Source organism: Podarcis gaigeae (assembly GCF_964106915.1).
Source record: "Podarcis gaigeae genome assembly, chromosome: 7".
NCBI lineage: Eukaryota > Metazoa > Chordata > Lepidosauria > Squamata > Lacertidae > Podarcis > Podarcis gaigeae.
The window spans coordinates 63961608-63982759 of record NC_139683.1 but is presented as its reverse complement, the minus strand read 5'-3'; the positions used below and the strand labels follow the sequence as shown (position 1 = coordinate 63982759).

Genomic DNA, 21152 nt, shown 5'->3' with positions numbered 1-21152 from the left:
CGTATTCAAAAGCACACCAGTGCTCCGATGTGGAGCATAATTACAAGGAAACAAATCCTGTTGAACTGAGCAAGACTTGCTTCAGAGTAAACCTGCTCTGAATCATAGACTTCTCTGCTCTCTCAATCACCCCTTCCTAAGCTTATATAAGCCCAGTAGTGACCAGCATGTTCTTAGACTACCACTCCCAGAATTCCTGAGCATGGCAGACTGATGGCTAGGACTTATGGGAGTTGGAATCTAGCAGATTCCTGGACAGTGCCATGAGAATCACTCATAGTCAGCATGGCATTGCCTTAATGGTTAGTCATGTAAACCCTTGAGAATGGTTCATTCCCAGCAGGAATAAGCATTAGAACGGATTTTACATAGATAGCTAAGACGGACAAACACATACATACATAGATCTCAATTATTACTATAATTGAGGATGGAACTGCCCTTTATCCAAATGTCTATGCACGAAAAAAGCTCAGATGAAGCAGAAATTCACTCATGGGAGCAGAGAATGAAAAGACACCTGCTGCACAATTCTTAGATCCTGTTCAGCAAGTGCAGAATGTGGGAAAACTTTACTTCTTACTTGTGTTCTCCCTCTGAAGAAGAGTTTGGATTTGATATCCCGCTTTATCACTACCCTAGGGAGTCTCAAAGTGGCTAACATTCTCCTTTCCCTTCCTCCCCCACAACAAGCACTCTGTGAGGTGAGTGGGGCTGAGAGACTTCAGAGAAGTGTGACTGGCCGAAGGTCACCCAGCAGCTGCATGTGGAGGAGCGGAGACGCAAACCCAGTTCCCCAGATTACGAGACTACCGCTCTTAACCACTACACCACACTGGGTCTCTGAACATTTTTATTAAAACCTGAAGCAGATGGAGATCTTTGAAGTTTGATATTTAAAGCAAAAAAAAAAAAAAAAGGGCACACACAAACTCTCCAAGGCATGCCCACGTTTTACTTAAGGGGTGTAGAAAGCATCAAAAGATGCACATTTTCTGGGCAAACATGGGGAAACCCACTTTACCTTCAAAAGTGAATGGAAACAGGCCCATAGCCGAACGAGGCAGTTTGAAACACGTCTGATTGCTTGATTATATAACCCATTAAATAGCATGTTAAGCTACTGTTTGCCAAGTCCCAGCTGGGTGGGGGGGGGGGAGAGACTCCCGTGCTTAAATTGATGTGAAGGATACAGCTCCTCTGCCTATTGCATCTCCAACTGCACAGCAATTAAAAACACTCTTCCTTTCTTGTCTTCAGAAATACACTCTCAAGGACACTGTTTTGACTCCCAAAGTAAGCTCCTGAAACAACCATCCCCATGGACGATCAGATTCTACAAAGTTAGCTTCACCTGGCAGCATGGGCTTTGTAGGTATGGAGCACAATGTTTATCCATTCATTCATAAATACATTTATATCCCACCTTCTGTCATGGAAGCCAAGGCAGTATGCTGTACACATAGTTCACACCATCTGTGGTTCCCTCCACCTTGCCCTCCAAAGTTGCTGCCATGGCCCTCTGAGAGCCTGGCTTGCTGTCACACTGCAATTCACAGCGCCACCTGTTGGCAGCCAAGCAAACTGCAATGTGATGACATCCTTAGGAAAATATGTACCAGGAGAGAAAGTTCAGGAGGAGGCAGAAATGTAAGTAGCTTTCGAGGCCACATTTGATCTGTGGCCTGCCTGCCTGCCTGTTGTCTACACCAAAGCTGACATTAAGTCCATCACATGAGTCTCTCTGATACTGTTCTTCGGTTCTGTTAAGGCACTTACAAAAGAGGAGAGAAAGTTTTTTTATTTCTATAATAGCTATAATTTCTGGAATATTGTTCAGCCACCCCTACAGATCAAAATTGCTACCCTACAAATTTGAAAGAGCCTTGTGGTAAACAACTCACCTGGGTCAACAGAGATATGGAACTCCATGAAAGCAAGTGGCCTCCTTCAATGGCTAGCATGGAAATGCAGCTTCTTATAAGGGTAGTAAAAAATAATTTTGAAAAAATTACAGGCTAGTAACTTCTCGCTTATTTACAAAGCTGACATATAATCATAAAATGATGGAGTAGTGGGCGGAGGGTGAAAGGTTTGCAAAAAATGTGCATTCTTAATATACTTTTAATCAGTGCGGCTAAAGAGTACAGTGGTACCTCGGGTTACATACACTTCAGGTTACATACACTTCAGGTTACGGACTCTGCTAACCCAGAAATAGTGCTTCAGGTTAAGAACTTTGCTTCAGGATAAGAACAGAAACAGCAGGATAAGAACATTAGCTAAAGTGGTGCTTCAGGTTAAGAACAGTTTCAGGTTAAGAATGGACCTCCAGAACAAATTAAGTACTTAACCTGAGGTACCACTGTGCTTTTAAAGGGACAAACTACCGTAATCCATGTAAAGTGATCTTGAGTGCAAACCCTTAGGTCGAAGCAGGATTTGAAAGACACAAGGGAACACGGAGCAGTAGCATTCGGACACTCTTTGCAAAGTCCAGAGAAACATTCCCCCCCCCTAAAAAAACAGCTGTGGGGAGGGGCAGGATAGTCTCCCATCCATTCCTGTAGCAGCATTCCCAGCAAAAGCCGTTCTCCTCCTCCTCTTCCAGCCAAAATGACAGGTTCACATTTAGCCAGTCTTTTTTAGACAGCGCCGTCAGAGATTCTCAATTGAAGCTCAGAGGCAGCATGCTACGTGCAACTTGTGTGTTTGTCACCACCACAGCAGCACACTGCTTCCATTTCCTTCTAAAGCGTTTCCAAAGGGGAAACGCAGTGCTTTAAAAATTGTTCTTCCCACCTCACACCCCACCCTGTTCTCTCCAAAAAGCACAGCCACTCCTTGCTTCGGCTGATTACCAAGCAAGGTTAAAGCTTCCCTGTCTCACAGAAGCTGTGTGTGTGTGTGTCCCTTGATGAAGCGTGTTAATCAGCAATCCCACAATACTGCCCAATACCCAAGCAAGACCATCTAGCAGCTCTCTGTCTGGCAATACCTCTTCCAAGGTCTCAGGCAGAAATTTCGCTACCTGATCCTTTTATTCCTGGAGATGACAGGATTAATCCTGGAACTGGGATCAGCCTCCCACAAAAGTAGCTCTCTCTGGCCCCTGAAGGCTCTTTCTGAACCAGGTACAACACACACAGGTGAAATGCTAAACTTAACCTCTTAAAAATTAAGAGACAGTAGGAATTATTCTTTAAGATAACCTAGGAAGATCCCAGCACCAGGAAGTATGGCTCAGACACTGAGCTGTGAATCAGGAAGTTCCCGCTGACAGGAACTCACGAAGCAGCCTTAGGCAAACCACACTGCCTGTCTTTCTGCAATATAAGGACAATATTCTTCCTTACCAGTTGTTGTAAGGAAGAGTGATAAAATTTACGTGAAGAAATACTAAGAACAAGTAAAAAATAATTAGAACTAAAGGAAAGTAATACTTTGCCTGAATAAAACACTACAGTGGTACCTTGGGTTAAGAACTTAATTCGTTCTGGAGGTCTGTTCTTAACCTGAAACTGTTCTTAACCTGAAGCACCACTTTAGCTAATGGGGCCTCCTGCTGCCGCCATGCTGCCGGAGCACGATTTCTGTTCTCATCCTGAAGCAAAGTTCTTAACCCGAGGTAATATTTCTGGGTTAGCGGAGTCTGTAACCTGAAGCGTATGTAACCTGAAGCGTATGTAACCCGAGGTACCACTGTACTATGCCAGTATAAAGGCTGCAACCCTACCATGGCCCCTTAAATCCCTGGGAAACTCTTGGAGAACGACAGTCATGTAGTGTATCCACAGCAGTGACCAGAGTAGGAATGACCACTGGGAAAAGCAAAGAGAAGAAACACTATGGTGAACCTGAAGTAGCAAAACTAGGCCCCTTCACCTGCCCCACCTGCAATGAAGCATGTCTCTCCTGTATCTGTCTCTACAACCACAGCAGATAATGTAACTCTCCAACGGTTTGATTTTACCCCCGAAGATGCACTCTACCATTGTCTCTCAAGACAGAAGGATGCCCCGAACAACAACAACAAACATGGGTTCTTGCAACTAAACTGAATGCATGGTTGCAGGCTGACTACAGTATATAGCTAACTCTGTGTGTGTCAGTAACAATAACTGATAAGCATTTTCTCATAGTACACTGTGCTTAGAATGTTTAGTGAATAAGTAAATTATTCGCCTTCCTAAACGGTCTATCTTTTATTTTAATTTAAGAAACAAACACTTGTAGAGAGCTTTCAAGCGTTCTGCAGGCATTATCTAGCTGCCAACCTTGCAAACAACCCTGTAATGCAAATTAGGATTAACATCCCTCAACATGCAGATGGCGGAACAGAGAGAGACTAAACTGACTGACTTGCCTTTGGGCCACCTTCTGAGTTCATAAAGGTAAAGGGACCCCCTGACCATTAGGTCCAGTCACGGACGACTCGGGGTTGCAACGCTCATTTCGCTTTATTGGCCGAGGGAGCTGGCATTTGTCTGCAGACAGCTTCTGGGTCATGTGGCCGCTTCTGGCGAACCAGAGCAGCACACGGAAACGCCATTTACCTTCCCGCCAGAGCGGTATCTACCGGTATTTATCTACTTGCAGTTTAACGTGTCGCAGGTATTCGAACCGCCGACCTTCTGATCAGCAAGCCCTAGGCTCTGTGGTTTAACCCACAGCACCACCCGCGTCCTGCTCTGAGTTCATAGCATGGGCAAAATTCAAAGGGCTTCCCAGTTTGTAGTGGCTATGCTACACCACCTGTTCACCAGGAGAGTTACCACTGATCCGACAACTTGCAGGGTTAAGAATTGTAACAACTCTAGAACAGGACATGGCAAGCATCAGATAACTTTTAGCAAGTTCTTTCCCTTTGCAAAAGCTAACAGGTATCAACCCCATTGTTCCACAGTGATCCAATTTTTACTTAACTAGCTTGGGGAAAATGCTAACTTGCAGCTAACAGCTGCTTTGTAATTGTGCCAGGACTCAATTGTCCTTTGCATAGCACCTTAAAAGCCAAGAGGCAACTGGAAACTAATAGCAGGCAGACAATAACAATAAATTCTTAAGCCAGGTGCAGTTTATAATCAGCCGCTGAAGCTCAGAACCCCAATCATTAATGTTGTGGGATGGAACTCGATTCAAGAACTGCACAGGCCAATTTTTCCCCCTTTTCGTTCTCGTGAATTCCCTCAATCAAGGAATGAAATTCTTCAATTCTCTTTTGAGTGCTTCCCCCAAGTGCTTACAACTAGACATTGCTTCAAGAAACATTCGCACAGACTTTAATTACAAAGCAGCTCAATGTAATAAAAAACACAGAATACAAGGGCAGCTCAAATTAATTTAGCTTCCTCTTATAATCTTTGTTTTGTGAATGTACCACCACGGTTTTAGGGGTGTTTAATGAGGGGGGTAGAACAAACTGTTTTCCATTTGGAAGAGTGACCTTCCAACCTTGACGTGTGATGTTAACACAGGAACAAGGATGTGTGTGAAATTGATCTATATTAAAATCCAGGGTCACGTGGTACAAACAGAGTCTGCATATCATCAAACAGCGTAGCTTCAACTCAAAACCCGCATACAGTGGTACCTCAGGTTAAGTACTTAATTCGTTCCGGTTTCTTAACCTGAAACTTAACTTAACAGTTTCTTAACCTGAAACTGTTCTTAACCTGAAGCACCACTTTAGCTAATGGGGCCTCCTGCTGCTGCTGCTCCGCCAGAGCACAATTTCTGTTCTCATCCTGAAACAAAGTTCTTAACCTGAAGCACTATTTCTGGGTTAGCGGAGTCTGTAACCTGAAGCGTATGTAACCTGAAGCATATGTAACCTGAGGTACCACTGTATTATACATGCAGCCACACTGTTATAAGTATGTTTTATACTGGTCTGTCAATCAAGAGACATTTACATTCAGTAAGTGCATTTTTAGTCCTCATCCTGACAGGCTTGACAGTCTGACCCACCCGAAAAGAATAGGAAACATTTTCAGTGACAGCCACTATAAGCCAAGTGTGAGCGAGGAGATGAAGCTTAGGAGACCAGGTGCAAAGGACCACAAGGCTTTCAGAGTGGCAAAGGAGGGAATTTCAAGAGGTATCTTGTGAGAATGAGAAGAGTCCTTCCTGTTTGTACCTGGGTCTCCCAGACTATCATTCGCTTCCTCCTCATATTACATTTTGCTTGGCTTTCTCCATCACCACTTGCCTAAAAATAGTCCCATTTGGTGGCAACCAAGCTGGGCTTAGAACCAAACTATTTGGTTTATCTTTATCTTTAAAGAAGATAAAGACAAATTCATGGCGGATAAAGCTATCCATAGCTACATCATGGCTATGATCTGCCTCCACAGTCAGTCATCGTTCTGAATACCAGTTGCTAGAAACCACAGGAGGAGTGAGAGGTCTTGTGCTTTGGTCCTGCTTATAGGCTTCTTCCCATTGGAGCATCTAGTTGGCCATTGTGAGAATAGGATGCTAGACCAGACGGTCCTGATCCAGCAGGCTCTTCGCATGCTCTTAACTATTTGCACTCTTCTATCACTTGCACACCCACATGACTGTTGGGAAAGTGGTAAGAAAACTGCTGAAGAGCAGCACACAGGACCAGGAGGAAGCAGGTGGAGGTGTGGAATCCCCAGGTTGCTACAAACACAGGGAGACCGCTGACACCCTGCCAATATGAACTCCTTTACCTTTAACAGCAGTGCTGGAGTGGGGATTTCTGCAGTTGCAGCTCTTCTCAGCCCTCCATGACAAGCTGCACTGGCTGAAAATCACACTCCTACACCTCTGCTGAAAGGCACAAAAGCACCAACTGTGAGGGGTAGGGCTGAAGCCAGTGTTGGAAACTCAGGTATATACGTTAAGCGACAAATGGCTCCTTAAACCAGGGTTACAGTCGCCAAAACAGAATGCCTAGTTGCCGTTTTGGGGCCAGACAAGTCATATTTTTCCAATACAACTTTTTGGTTCCTGAAATTCATTCCGATTGTGCAGATAAAATATAACAGAATTCAACGGGATGTGTTGCTAGTGTGTGAAAACAGTCAAGATCCAAAGATCCCCAGGCATGTACCTCCAGATGGAGGCGCCATCCTGGTGCCCAGCGGCGGAGGAAGCCGCTCAGGCGCCTGGGGCGGAGTGCCCAGGGGTGGGGCCTCCGGAGTCTGCCTGCCTCCCTCCCACTCAGCCGCCCTATAGCCAGGGAGGAGGCAGCGCACAGACCATTTGGGCAGCATGGAACCTGCATGTGCCCAAGCCACCTCATCTCTCCCAGGAGAGATGCATGGCTTGGGCATGCTGTAGGCCCCGTGGTGAGTGCCACCCAGCATTTTGTCACCCCCCTCAGTGGTGACACCCGGGGCAGACCGCACCCCCCTTCCTCTGCCCCTGCATCTTCACTTGGTCACAAGTGGCCGACAGCCGGGCACAAAATGTGCCATGTCTGGCAAATTTCAAACACTGGGTGAGTCTATTAGTAGCATATCCACCAACATCTCACTGATCAAAATCGGGACGTTCAGGGGGTTTTTGTCCCGCACTCTCGTGGCAACCAGCTGATTCACTCAATTGCGCAAGACGAAAAATTAACATCTTTTGATCTGGTGATAGCCGATTTGTGCAAGAACAAAAAAGTGAGCATCTTTTGGTCTGGCAGGAGAGCGCAAGACCAACAAGCAATAAACAGGACATTCCAGGATCCAATCAGAAGCCAGGATGGCATCTGTAATTCTGGGAGGTCCCACTCAAATCAGGACAGTTGAAGAGTATGTAGCAGCCATATCCAAATCAGGACCTGGAGGTCTTTCCAGTGCGGAATCCTTGAGGTCAGAGAGTCAGGGCTTGACTGAGAGACGCTTGAACCTAGAATGCCATCACACCCCACAAAAAAACCACCAATTGGCTGATTAGGCAAAAGGTTCCCTGTATTTAGAAAAGTCCTGGCTAATCCAGAAGTTTCCTACAGACTGCCAACTGCAGGGGCCATTGCTATGGAGCCATTCTGCACCTCAAGGAGCCTCCAAGTTCTGAGAACTAGATACTTGTCCACAGAAGCTCACTAGACCTAGCTCAAGCCTCCTTTCCCAACATTGTCTCTCTCTTTGCATCGAGTAAAACTACCTCCCCCCCCAAAAAATCAATGCCATTCAAATGCCTCTAAAAAATCTTATTCTTCTACTACTGCTCAAGCCCTAATAATTAAATGAGCATTTAGAAGCAGGCAAGAAAGGATGTTTACATGCGTATCTGTTACACCAGACTGCTCTTTTACTTCATCTGTTTGTTAAACTGGCCGTTTTGCTTTAAGAGAATCCGCAGAAGAAGAAGACGACAGTGGAGGAGGATTTGGAAGATCTTCTGGAAAAGGCTAAGACGTTGGAGGATGTTGTGCGCACAAAGATGCAGCTATTAAAGAGACCACAGTGCCCTCATTTAGTCCAGCAAATAGGAAAGTGGTTATTCTGTTCTGCAGCAGCTTTAGTAAGTTCTCAAACAAAGAAGCTTGATGAAGGCAGACAGAGAGGGACTTATCAGCTTAGGAAATGGGAAGGATGCTCCAATTAACTACCAAGCAGTCAGACGTAATTCACTCTGATGAGGCCAATGAGAGAAGACAAGATGGAGAGAATTCGTGGCCCAGCCACTTATACAACACTCAAAACATTCCCCCGCTGGCGGTTAAGCTGCCCACTCTTTTCTACAACTTTCCCCAACTACGTCAAGAGGTCATAGGTACGTTTATCATCCTAGGGAAACAATCCATGGGAGAGTTGCTCTTGTACAAGCCCTAGTAACACAAATCTGTTTCCATTGCTTCGACTCCATCTCTACTAGAGGAAAGTTCACCTGCTGAGAGTCCTGCATGTCAGAACTGCTATTGAAAGGCAGCAGGCCCTTCCTAGCAACAAGATCCCGTGAATCTAGTGTGTAGCAATGGCAAACTAGCAATGGCAGCTTGAGCCAGGATCCTGCTCTTTTCTGATGGAGTTTCCACCCAAGGAAGTGTGCACAAAAATATTATATCACATTAAAAAGGCATGCATAGTTAAGTGTTTTTAGGGTTGGAATGCAATCGGATGCATTAAAAAAATGTGTATTTCACAGAAAGGATGCATATAAATTGTGTGCATTTTGCATACAGATTTTCCATGCGCTGTTTCATTATGTCCACAAAGAACAGGGACAAAATGGAGCTACAAGTGAGTGCCAGTGAAACTGACACAGAACAGACTTAAGCTAGTTGTGTGTTCTGACTTGTCATAGACACACTATAATATTGTATTCACCAGATACTGGAAAACCAATTATTACAGGCAGTGACCATTTTGCGCACATCTGACACACGATGGCCAACACATGCACCACTTTTGGCCCCCAACGGGGGCAGAATGGGACAAAATGACCCAGAACGCAATCCCTGTGCAAACAGGAAGTTGCCTATATTATTAATTAAATTGTATGCTGTCCTTCATCTGAAGATCCCACAGCAAAGAGACATAGGTTAAATAAAAAGTTGAAAAGCCCCAAACTCATCAGCTCTCATGGTACAAGAACAGGCCTTGTGACTCTTCCACCTAAAATCTGTTGTTTGACCTGGATTTAAAGTAATTGTTACTAGTCACAGGGATACTTCAACCTCAGTACAGATCATTGCTCTGTATTTACAAAAAACAAAAAAAGTCCCCTTTCTCTTCTGTCTGTTTAGCATTATAGCCAGTGTAAAGGACCCATTTAAAAATTACACCATGTGCAAAAAGTGCTATGCAGTGAGCTGTGTGCCTGTAGTGGCTCACCACAACGATCAGGCAGTTTTCCACATGTCACCTCAAACTGTCATAAAGTTAGGCTCACATCATCATCTGCATGGGGAAAACACTTCACCATAAAATGGCTCACCATGTATCAGCGGCCTAATCTAGAGCGGTCAGCCCATGGCAGCTGTATAACCTCACCCTAAGCTAGTCATGAAGTAAGCCTGAGAGTATTTCAAGTTAGCCAGTTTCAGCAATGAAGTACTTATCTGGAAAATACCAGCCCTGAACCATTTCACTCTTCACTGTATATCTATGGAGATTATCAATCAATCAATCATCCAATTTGCATGCCACCTTTCCAAAATTAAAGCCATGCTCAAGGCAGCTTACACGCCACACGAAAAATTGCATCACTACAAGCATAGCAAAAGTAGTCATAAACAACAAACAAGACGTCAAAAACACACAGAACCAAACTGAACAATTCCCACATAAATAATGAGATACAAAATAAAGATACAAAAAAATTTAAAACCATCAACAACCCACCCCAACAAAAACCCTTAAACAAGACCCAAATCCATGAGCCTGTTCAGCACTCCGCTTTTGTAGCTGGAGACAGAGCCCCACTTGCCCAGGCCAGGTGGGAAAAGGTCTACAAGATAGGGAGCAGACCTTCCAGGACTCATAGCAAAGGTGGCGTCTACCCACCCCAACAAACCACTCTTGCTTTGCATCCTATTCAGAAAGTCCCATTTCCCCTTTGGACCCAAAGAGCCCAAACAAAAACAAATAAGGAAATGATTAGTAGAGAATGGGAAAAGGTGCAGTCATGATAAATATCATGTGTTATTTCACATTCCAGGAAGGCCAGCTCCAGACCTTATGGAAGTGCAAGGTGCTCCCCACTATCTGCATATACCAAGACATATGTATTATATATACAAGGCTGCTCCTCAACTGGTGTGATCTGCGTAGATGAGATCTGATGAAGCTGCCATGGAAGCCTGCTTTGCCCGCCAAAATGTCCATTGTCAGGAATCTGGAGAGTATCGTGAAGGAGGGCCTTGAGTTTAGGATCACAACTCAGTCGACAAGAGCCTGAAACTCTTGATCTCAGGGCATGGGTTTGAGCCCCACGTTGGGCAAAAGATTCCTGTATCACAGGGGATTGGGACAAGACGACCCGCATGGTCCCTTCCAACTCCACAATTCTGGCAACTGCAGCAGCCTTTTGGAAGCTCCAGTCAGTGACGGGTCACCTGCTGGTCTTCAGGCCTCATCAAGATACCAGACTCTGCTAACCTTTGACAGTAAGCATGCATTCCCAGTGCTATCATACATCTAGGGCAACACAGCATCCTTTTAAAAAGCACTGTTGGCATCTCTGTTTGCTGGAAAACCAATGAGTGTGTGTCCTGGCAACCCAGGCTACATTAGTGTGTGCCCTTTTAAAATGTGTTGGGGGGATTACTGGGTTGTTCTTGTTTTTATTTTGTAAAAAAAAATGTTTAGGGGTACTCTCATTTTCTTACTCATATTGAAATACTGCCCCTCAATGAGGCCAAACTTAGATTCACAACATGTTTAGGGGTATGCGTACCCCCGCATTCCCCCAGAAAAAAGCACTGTTATTATGTGCCTTGTGTGATTTCTTTTTTTGTGGTTTCATATTGCAAACCTCTCTGGGACCTGTGGGTATAGGGCGGTATACAGTGGTACCTCGAGTTACAGATGCTTCAGGTTACAGACGCTTCAGGTTACAGAGTCCGCTAACCCAGAAATAGTACCTCAGGTACAACTTTGCTTCAGGATGAGAACACAAATCATGCTCCGGCGGCGCAGCAGCAGCAGGAGGCCCCATTAGCTAAAGTGGTGCTTCAGGTGAAGAACAGTTTCAGGTTAAGAATGGACCTCCAGAACGAATTAAGTTCTTAACCTGAGGTAAAGGTAAGGGGACCCCTGACCATTAGGTCCAGTCGTGACCGACTCTGGGATTGCAGCGCTCATCTCGCTTTATTGGCCGAGGGAGCCGGCGTACAGTTTCCGGGTCATGTGGCCAGCAGGACTAAGTCGCTTCTGGCGAACCAGAGCAGAGCACGGAAACGCCGTTTACCTTCCCACCGGAGTGGTACCTATTTATCTACTTGCACTTTGACGTGCTTTCGATCAGCTAGGTTGGCAGGAGCTGGGACCAAGCAACAGGGACCAAGCATGCCACCCCATCGCGGGGATTCAAACCACCGACCTTCTGAGCGGCAAGTCCTAGGCTCTGTGGTTTAACCCACAGCACCACCCAAGTCCCTCTGTACAAATATATGGTGGTGGTGGTGGTGGTGATGCAAGCATGCTTTGTATTCCTGAAGAACCTACATCACAGTGGGATGCTGGAGCAAGCAGAACCCCAGGCTACATATGGTATGTTTATCCAACGATCTGACATAAACAGGTTACCAAAAAAAAAAAAAAAAGGATAACGGTGAGGTGAGCAGAAGTCTCAGTTCAGATCCAGAGTTTTCTGACGACCTGCCGTCGGCCACCAAGTGCCTTCACATCATTCCTTGCAGGCATGCGAAGCGAGGGTTCTTGAGAAGCCTCTCGAAAGCAGGAAGTTCCACTCTGCTGTACCAAAGAGCAGCTATCTGCAGAGCTCTCCACAGTTGCTGGCTCAGCTCCACCCCTGCCTACTGCCGCTGCTGCTGCCCCTCCTCTCTGCCCCATTCACAAGGCAACCCCATAGAGGGCACGAAAGTACATACGGCAAAGAATGCTGCCTGTTCCAAAGGTTGACGAGCACCGACAAGTGCGCCATCGACTTTCTTTAAGGAACAGCTGGGAGCAGCCAAGAGCACCGGCGCTCTCTGCCCACCCCATGAACAGGCAGGAGAGGACCTTTGTAAGACTATTTCATAACAGATCCAAAAAAGAAAGGGGTTTTTTTTTTGGAGGGAGGGTAGTTGTTTAAAGGGGTGGAGGAAGGAAGGTTTACTGGAGATGCCTCAGAGCAGGCAGAGCAGACTCATAACTAGATTTAGAGTCCTGCCTAACCTGTTTTGTGGTATGTACTGTTTAACTGTGCTCTTTCTTTCTTTCCCTCCCTCAGTCCTTTCTTGGCAAGAAGATCCACAGCCCCTTTTCCTCCTCTCTCTTTCACACATTTCTAAGAGACTGCGCTGTGTTAAAGTGACATTTCAAAAGAAGCCCATCAGACTGCCACAAATGTTTATTAAGGCATACAACATCTATATTTTGTAGCCCTGAATTGTTCGGAGCATTTTGCTTCCATAAGTTCCTTTATCCCTCTTAGCCACCTCTCCTACTGCGGAAACCGAAGGTTCTCAAATAAAACACCTTTTTTTCAAAGTAAACCTTTTTTTAAAACTGTACACCGCTTTGAGACTTTTTTTTTTAGCAGTAAGCGACGAATAAATATAACAAGTCTAGCCAGTCCGAACCTGCAAACCACCTTGCCTCCCATGCAGTAAAAGAAAACAAACTTTTCCTTTAGCATTGCAAGGGCACATGCATGTCAATGGAAGGAAGGGGAGGGGGGAAATAAGAGGTTTGCCTACATAACAAGAAACTGCTAAACTTTGCCACAGGACACAACAGCAGAGAAAAGAGGGCATTCTAGTGATATAAAGAGGAAGATGTTAAGCAGCTGACATCAATCATGGCAAGGGAGCAGTTAACAAAACAAAAAAAACCAACAACAACCGAGAGCAGAGGAGGAGGAACGAGGAAGGTAGGAAATAAAGAGGCTTCTCAAAGCCTAGTAACGTTATTTGAATGCACTTCAGAGATGCTCAGTGCAAAAGCTGAGCAGGACAGAAAGCTAGGCACAAAGTTCTAAGAGCAAGCCTCAGTACCATTCAAACCCCATTCTGAGACCCGCTTTGTTACAATTCCCAGCATTACAACACAGAATCTGGAGTAACACAGCCCCACAGCTCTGCAAAGTTACCCCTTTCTCCAGGTGTGCATGGCTTCGCCAAGAGCTATTTACTGCTTGAGGCCCTTTCGCTCCTTTTATCGTTTTTTCAATGAAAAGCACGACAAGGGTCTCTTGGGATCCAGGACGCTGCTTCAGCAGTCCAAGCCCTACACAGACAGAGCTTCGTGTGTGTGTGTGTGTAACAAGAACTGAAAATCTTGTAAGTGAGATCCATGGTAAATCTCATAGTGGCATAGTTCAGGCGTCACCCTAAGCTAAACCATGGTTTGGAACAAATGCGTGAGCTCCTGGAAAGGAGATCACAGCAGCTTTGCTCGTCAGCAGTCATTTTACTGCCGTTCCACACTGACAGTGCCAGATGATCCAATCCTAAATCAGACAATTTAGCTCTCACTGCGCTAACCACAAGCTGTAACCAAGGTTTGCCCTGTGATTTTCTGAGTCATGGTTTGTTGGCTTAGCACAGCAGCAAAACTAGGAGGGAGGAACGAACTGACCATTATTGCCTCTTCCAGAGCCCACAAGCCAGTCCAGCTAAACCATCATTTGGCTTAGCATAACAACAGAGAACAGGCCATACATCAGCTGTTTTAACACTTGTACCCTCAAAGTGCTGATACTCTACTTTGAATAAGCCTGAATATTTTGGAATAAAATTTATTTCTTTGTTTCAAAGAAGAATCTACTTAAATGTTGTGCTGAGCCAATGCAATACCCCAAACCAACAGGGTCAATGTAGCCCTATGAAACCCTCCCTCAAGATAATTTCCTCACATCAGTCTGAGTTTGGGCCTTGGCTACAACAGTTTAACAGCTTCCATTCTGGAAATCTTTTAATTTTGTATATCTTCTCCTGATGCTGCACATACCAAATTATAACACGCCGTTTCCAGTGGCAAGGTGACAAGGACATTTGTGGACCCCTGCTCTGCAAAAAAGAGGCAAAAGAGAACAAGACTTCTACGTCTTTCAATGGTTGCAGGGGTTGGAATTCCTATAGCGACCACTCCTCTCGTTGTTGTATGAGATGGTGAACATACTGAAGCTTCCTCCATCCAGCTCTTTAAAACAAGCAGTGTCCTGATGTTGTGCTTGAAGACTTTTCTCATCAATAAGAATGCACACAAGCTGAATAAGAACAATGAGGGACAGCATTTTTTTTAATTTTCCCAGTCGCCCCACTGCCCCTCCTTGATTGGATATCCAGATTATGTAAGGGACATGGTGTTTGCAACTAAAATAATAATAATAATAATAATAATAATAATAATAATAATAATAATAATTCCAGCCCACCCAAATAACTGTACTACCTCCACTTGTGTTCTGTTTCCTGTTCTGCAAAGCCACCCAAAGGACTGGCATCATAAACCTCAAGGGCCTCTTACAAAAGTTCCAATACCTGCAGTGACAACCAAGCCAGAGAGGTTGAAATATAGTGCTGTCAACCTTGCCAGTTGGGCTAGGCAGCGCCTTCTCTGCTCTAAGGTGGGGCATAGCAGGTGCTTATTATTAATCAATGTGTCATTCGGAGGGACCTCTGCAAATCTGCAAGGGATCATTAAGACAAGCCCCAAAATATACAGAAAACAAGAAACATTACAGCCATCACCACCTGAGCATGTCCGCTAAATAACAACTTTGCAGTTCTCATCTGCACTGCTGCATTTATTGATGATTGACTGATTGATTATGTCTGCATCTGGGGAGGAAAAGGTGCATTACTCTTTTTACAGATGGAAAGGGATAAAAAAGAATTCAACTGACAGAAGACAAAATGATGTTGCTTCAAACACACCCAAGAAATCTGGTTTGTGCAAAAGACCTTCTGCAGACCAAACTGGACCCAAGCGGAGTGGGATGCAGCCAGTTATATCGAACAGTTGTGCTTCCAGCAACAAACAGGGCATTCATAAAAAACTGGAAGAGCCTCTGTTCTGGGGCTTTAAGTTCTGCAAATGAAACAATCCACTGCTGCCGCTTTTCAGAGGGAGTGTTTAAAAAAAAAAGTGTTTCGGGGGGAGGGAGGGAGATGCCTCAGCTGCAGAAAATGTTATATGCAGAATATCAATTAAAAATAAACACACATGCGGCGCTGAAAATGAATGAGAGCTACTGTTGAGCATTGTCACTCATTACTGAAAAGGTTGCCCCAAGGCAAAATGAACAGTATAATAGAAAATATATGGAAAGCTGGGGTTGGGGAGGAGGAATGGCAAAGAGGAGGCTGAGTGAAGGGGGGGGGCGGAGAGACAGACTACACATTATGCGCTTTCTAAGTAAAACAGGGAAATAAGGCATTTTGACACTCCAACATACAGATTTTGCATTTTCATCAACTAAACAGGAGCACCTAGTTTGCTTTCCTAATAGCAGCTACACCATTTCCACACTTGCACCAGAAAAAGGAAACATCTGGTTCTAACTGCCATTGTAGTCCAACCCCATATAAATGTTTCAATGAGTTCTGAGCTATTCAGCCAGAGGCCTTTTACACCAAACAGTATCCCTTTAGTGGTACCAGGGTGATAAAGAACCCCAGTCCATACATCTAACAGGTAGACCATGCCTTCTGCCTAGATGGCAGAACAGCAGTTTGCAGATCCCACACCTTAATGGTTACTCTTGCTTGAGACAAAACCAGCTGAGCTCAGAATACCTCAGTTATGTCAATGTTTGATCACTATGTGAAGCCACCAAGCAAGCTGGAGGTCGAGGGGTTGCAGGAGGAGAAACGGGAACAGAGAAACAAGGATTACAAACCATTTAGATCTGCAAGGTTCTGTCCCATTTTAGGAGAACGGTCCACATGTGACCTTCATAATTGACCAAGAGGGTATTTCAAGGCTGTCCTTGGAGTGGGGAAGGGGTGTCCCTGTTATTTTGCAAATGCTTCTCCACAAATCTTCTCCTGGGTTACATTGGGAGTTGAAACAGTAGGTAAAATAGTTTATTTTCCAACCAAGTTGTGTCTCTAGCCTTCACAAACCTCCCTGAAGAGACCAACAGGTATCTTGCATCATGTGCAGACATCCCAAATTTAACTGGTTTGTACTCTCAACTCCAAAACCAGGGTCCCCCTTTTCAATGTGGAAAAGAATATTCAGAGGTGTTCTATTTTTCTCATGAACAATGCCAGGCTGTCAATTCCACAGCAAGATGAACCTCCTCTTCCTGGCAACATATAGGAAATGCACAGTTTTTTTTCTAACAAGATAACAAACCCCCAAATTATTAAGTTCTATACAGGTACTCTTTGAGAACATTTTGGTCCCACGGACTAGTTTTAAGGAGTAACAGGTGCACTCAAGCAGAGGACAGGAAGGACATTGCCTTTTAGTGATAAGAAAAGCACAAGGAAATCTTTGGAATGTCTTTATTAAGAGAGAGAAAGAAGTAGCAGTGTTAGTAGTAAAAAGTTAAAGATGAGATTGGTCAGGGTTTGGAAGATGCTACTCCCCACCTGTTTGAAAAGCTGCGGTGCTCCTTTTCTAAACTACATTTAGAAGACAACCACATGCAATCAAAACATAAAATTCTGTTGTTGTTTTTCTAAGGGCTCGGCATATTTCGCATAATATTCTTGACACCAGTCCTATAAGGTAGACCAGCATTCTCCCCCTCCTGCAGGTTGGGGGCAGAGGTTGAGACATATCAACTTGCCTGAAGTTTCCGTGTGAGCTTATAGAGCAGGTGAGATTTGAGCAGAGGCTTGCCTGGTTCCTATTTTATTATCCTCTGTAGGCTTGGAGAAGACTTATTTCCCCAATTTTTTAAGGTAATCTTAATCCTGCTGCTTCATGCTGGCATGGTGCCAGCATCCAGCACGATGGGGGGAAATGCCATGGGCTGGTACCAGATCAGCTAATGCAACTCTGCTGGGTGGCAGCTACGGCAAGCAGAAATCCATCCCCTTGGCATTGGTTAATGCCTTGTTAACAGCACTGGCACCCCTACACAAAGAGAGTATATACATACACCACACTTGGGGCTGACAGTCTTAGCAGTGGCGCCAGCCAAGTACATGTGGGTAGGCCATTAAGGGCGCAACCTGGTTCTAGCTGCACTGAGCAGGGCTTTGGGCCTGACCAGGGTACATGTGCTAGCTGGCGCCACACAGTTTATGATGCCACTTCCACCAACGACGTATGCATGTCAAAGGGCAATGCCGGTGTCCTTAACAGGGTGGTGCCAGGAAATAAATGCAGACTGCGTGGGGCCAGAGCTCTGCTTGCCACCATGGGCTCCACCCACTAGCTATTAAGGAACCTCAGGGATGCACACACCACAAGCGACTTACCTAGGGGGCCAACAGAGCCGGAAAATCTGGGTTCTCGTATTATAATTTCCCCTTCTAAACCTAGCTTTGTGCTAGATTGGCTTGTTCATTTTCATAGCATTTGCTGTTATGTCGAAGTGAACTAACCCTGCCAGAATCAGGAAAGAGCTCAAAAACACACCAGATCATGGACACCGCAACACAGCAACTGCAGGGTTTTTTTGCTGAGAAAAATACTGTTTGAATTAAATTATCATGAGCATGGCCAGCGTCTTGGGGATTCTGATGCTCTCAAAAGAAAACTTTTAAACTCTTCCCTGTTCTCTCCTGGTTTCGAGTTCATCTGTTGAAACGTCGATAATGTTTTAAGTATTTGAAACAGCAGGGTAGCTGTGTTTGTAAGCCATGTGAAGGCTGCAATTGCAATACCGCCTTCTCAACGTAATCTCTTTCCACTCCCCTCCCTCTCTCTCGGTCCCTTTCCAGAGCTACAGGCATGAAGATGCAGGCCAAAGTACAAGCAAGGGAAATTAGCCAACCGGAGCTGCTGCAGAGGCTCACCTCCTCCCTAACCCCATGTGGCATCTCTGGACCAATCAACAATCTCCACCCAGCTGTTCAGCTCCGCTCCCCGCACCCAATGACTGACAGCAGTGCACTGTTACTGCAAAAGGTGTCATCCATCACTGGAGAAAGAGAGCTTTTCAGTGTACCAGAAACTTTAGACATCTTAAATCCATCCTAACACCTGCATTTTCTCCTTCCACACCCTGTTCTTTTCTCTCCTTTTAAGGGGGTGGGGTGTGATTTGAATGCATGCACACATACAGATAAGAGACCTAAAAGCAGACCAAAAAAAACCAACTTTTAAAACTTCTTGCTATAACATGGTTTTCAGCCACTGCAAAAAAAAATAAACTCTGCATACAAACAACTTGAAACACCCTGCCATTAGCATTGTTCTTCCAACATTGTGTAGCACACACACAACCTTACATTTGCCTCTCCTGAACCTTTAGGAGCTATGGGTGGCATGAGATTGCTAAAAAACAGAAGAAAGAAATAGACCTGACAGCGTATAATATATGCCCAGATGACAGAAGACTGGCTTTACTAAAGACTCACGGGCATGCAAAATGCTTATCGAATGAGGCAGCTAGTATTTCCAATGTGGAGACTCCTCTAATTTCCCTACACAGAGTCTATTTTTAATCACCAACTACATGCACCCTCGCGTGTGCATACGTGCCACAGTATAACCGAACAAGTTCAGTAGTTCTATTTCACAGTTAACTTTGTGCTTTCATGTATGAGAAGAAACATTTCTCCCCTTTCCTTTAGAAGTTTTGCAAAAAGCAGCTAAAGGCACAATCCCGCTGCCTGAGCAGAGATTCCCACATCCCCAAAGTGCAAAGTAAACAGTTTGTCAAGTGCATCCCTGAATTCTTCCCATCAAGGCTGCACTTCCCTCCTATCCTATAACTCTCTTAACTTATGAACAGCAATTGAAGGATTAATGGCAGAGCTGGGAATTTTAATCTAGGGCTAGGGCCAGAGATTTGAAGGCCTCTATAAAGCACGAGCGGGAGAGACCAGGTACAGCTCTCTCTCTCTCCATGTCCCATTTACTACCTTGAAAGCCTCTTACTATTTTCACATCCAAAACTAACATCTCACAACTGCTCAGTTTGCACAAGGACAGCTATGCCTATCACGTTACGCAGTTGAGAACTCGTGTCATCCAAGCAAAGCCACAGCCAGCCCCAGAACATTTCAAATTAGACTACGTAACACACCATCTCTCAAACTTTGGTCTAACCAGGGTTGCACACTGCCAGTGCCGATCGGTTTCATTCATGAGCAATAACATGACGCAATGGCAGCAAGGCTACAGAGCGTGCTCAGACAGAACAAAGTGACCTGCAAATCTGTTTACCCTAAATTTGTGCTTTACTTTTGAGATCAAAAAAGTTCAATCCTCATGGCACTTTATAGGCAAGACCTCTTGGGTTAAGTTACTCATTTAAAGTGAAGCAAAGCTTTGTTGGTCTAGAGAAGGCCATGCAAGTAGACTGGAGATTAATTCACCAATATAATTTCCTAGTTATGGAACAGAATAGACAGTAATGGCTAGAATTTACTGCACGCTTATCGGGGAGGGCATTCATTTGTATGTCAAGATTTGAAAACGATACACGTTTTGAAAACGGAAAAGATCAGGTCCAGTTCCAGACCATTTTCCTCCAACATTGTTGCTATCCAAAGTGGGAGATGCTAAGAAAAAGACTTTCTGCAGACAGGATAGGGCCAGAAATTGGCATTATTATTTTTTTTCAGTCAGGCAATAAGTTCCGGCAGTAAGCTGATGCAGCATATGCCCTCAAAGGACACAATTTAGAAGCACCTTTTTGATGCACAAGAATTTGCAAACATCACCCCTGACAAAAACACTTGTGTGAGACTGGACGGTTTAACTTTCTTGGACTGTTGCTCAAGCTTCATGGCCTCTCTCTGCCGTTTTTTTAACTGCAAGTTACACCTTAAGCATGGAAGGGAAGAGCATAGATTTGCTTTCCAGCCCCTACATCCCCTTACTTAAAACCAAAAAATAGTAGTAGTAGCAATAATAATAATAAATGTCTTCCATCCTTTTGACCTTGGACTTGTTCATTTTGTCGGTGTCTTTCAGCACATTCTCTTTGCTAACTATTCCACACACTGCGAGCCCTGATAAAAGTGGTTAATGTTTACTGAAACCTGCGCATGAACTGTACTAAACCTGATAGGGAGGGAAAAAGGCAACGTTCTGCTAACAGCATCTCTGACCTTTTTTATTAAAAAAAAGCTGCACACATTTTGACTTTTTAGCAAACCGTTTTCAAATAAATTGTATGTAGTTTTGGAGTGGGGGAGAGGCTGAGGAGAGAAGGGCAGGCAGCAAGAGATCAGAACAAGAAATAAAAAAGAAAGAATTTCTACACTGCCTGCACAGCAGCTGACCCAAACACAAAGATGTGTACCAAACCAGCCTCTCGGGGTCTGGGGAAAGGATCCATTAAGTTTGCTTCCTACAGAAACAGAAGGAGCAGCAGCAGGGAGCCGAGAAACCAAAGATCACATCACATGTGTACAAGGTTAGCAAATAAAAGCTGTCAGA

At 44.7% G+C, this 21152-nt stretch overlaps 1 protein-coding gene and 1 long non-coding RNA gene across 16 annotated transcripts in view; one reads left to right on the top strand and one right to left on the bottom strand.

Annotated features, from left to right (window-relative positions):
* Positions 1–21152, bottom strand: part of RREB1 (ras responsive element binding protein 1) — a 125636-nt gene that overhangs the window by 74873 nt on the left and 29611 nt on the right. The gene's annotated exons all lie outside the window — the stretch shown is intronic.
* Positions 12385–19540, top strand: LOC310848458. The gene is made up of 3 exons (XR_014566417.1): positions 12385–12657; positions 13364–13506; positions 18482–19540. It is a non-coding gene; the product is annotated as an uncharacterized lncRNA (long non-coding RNA).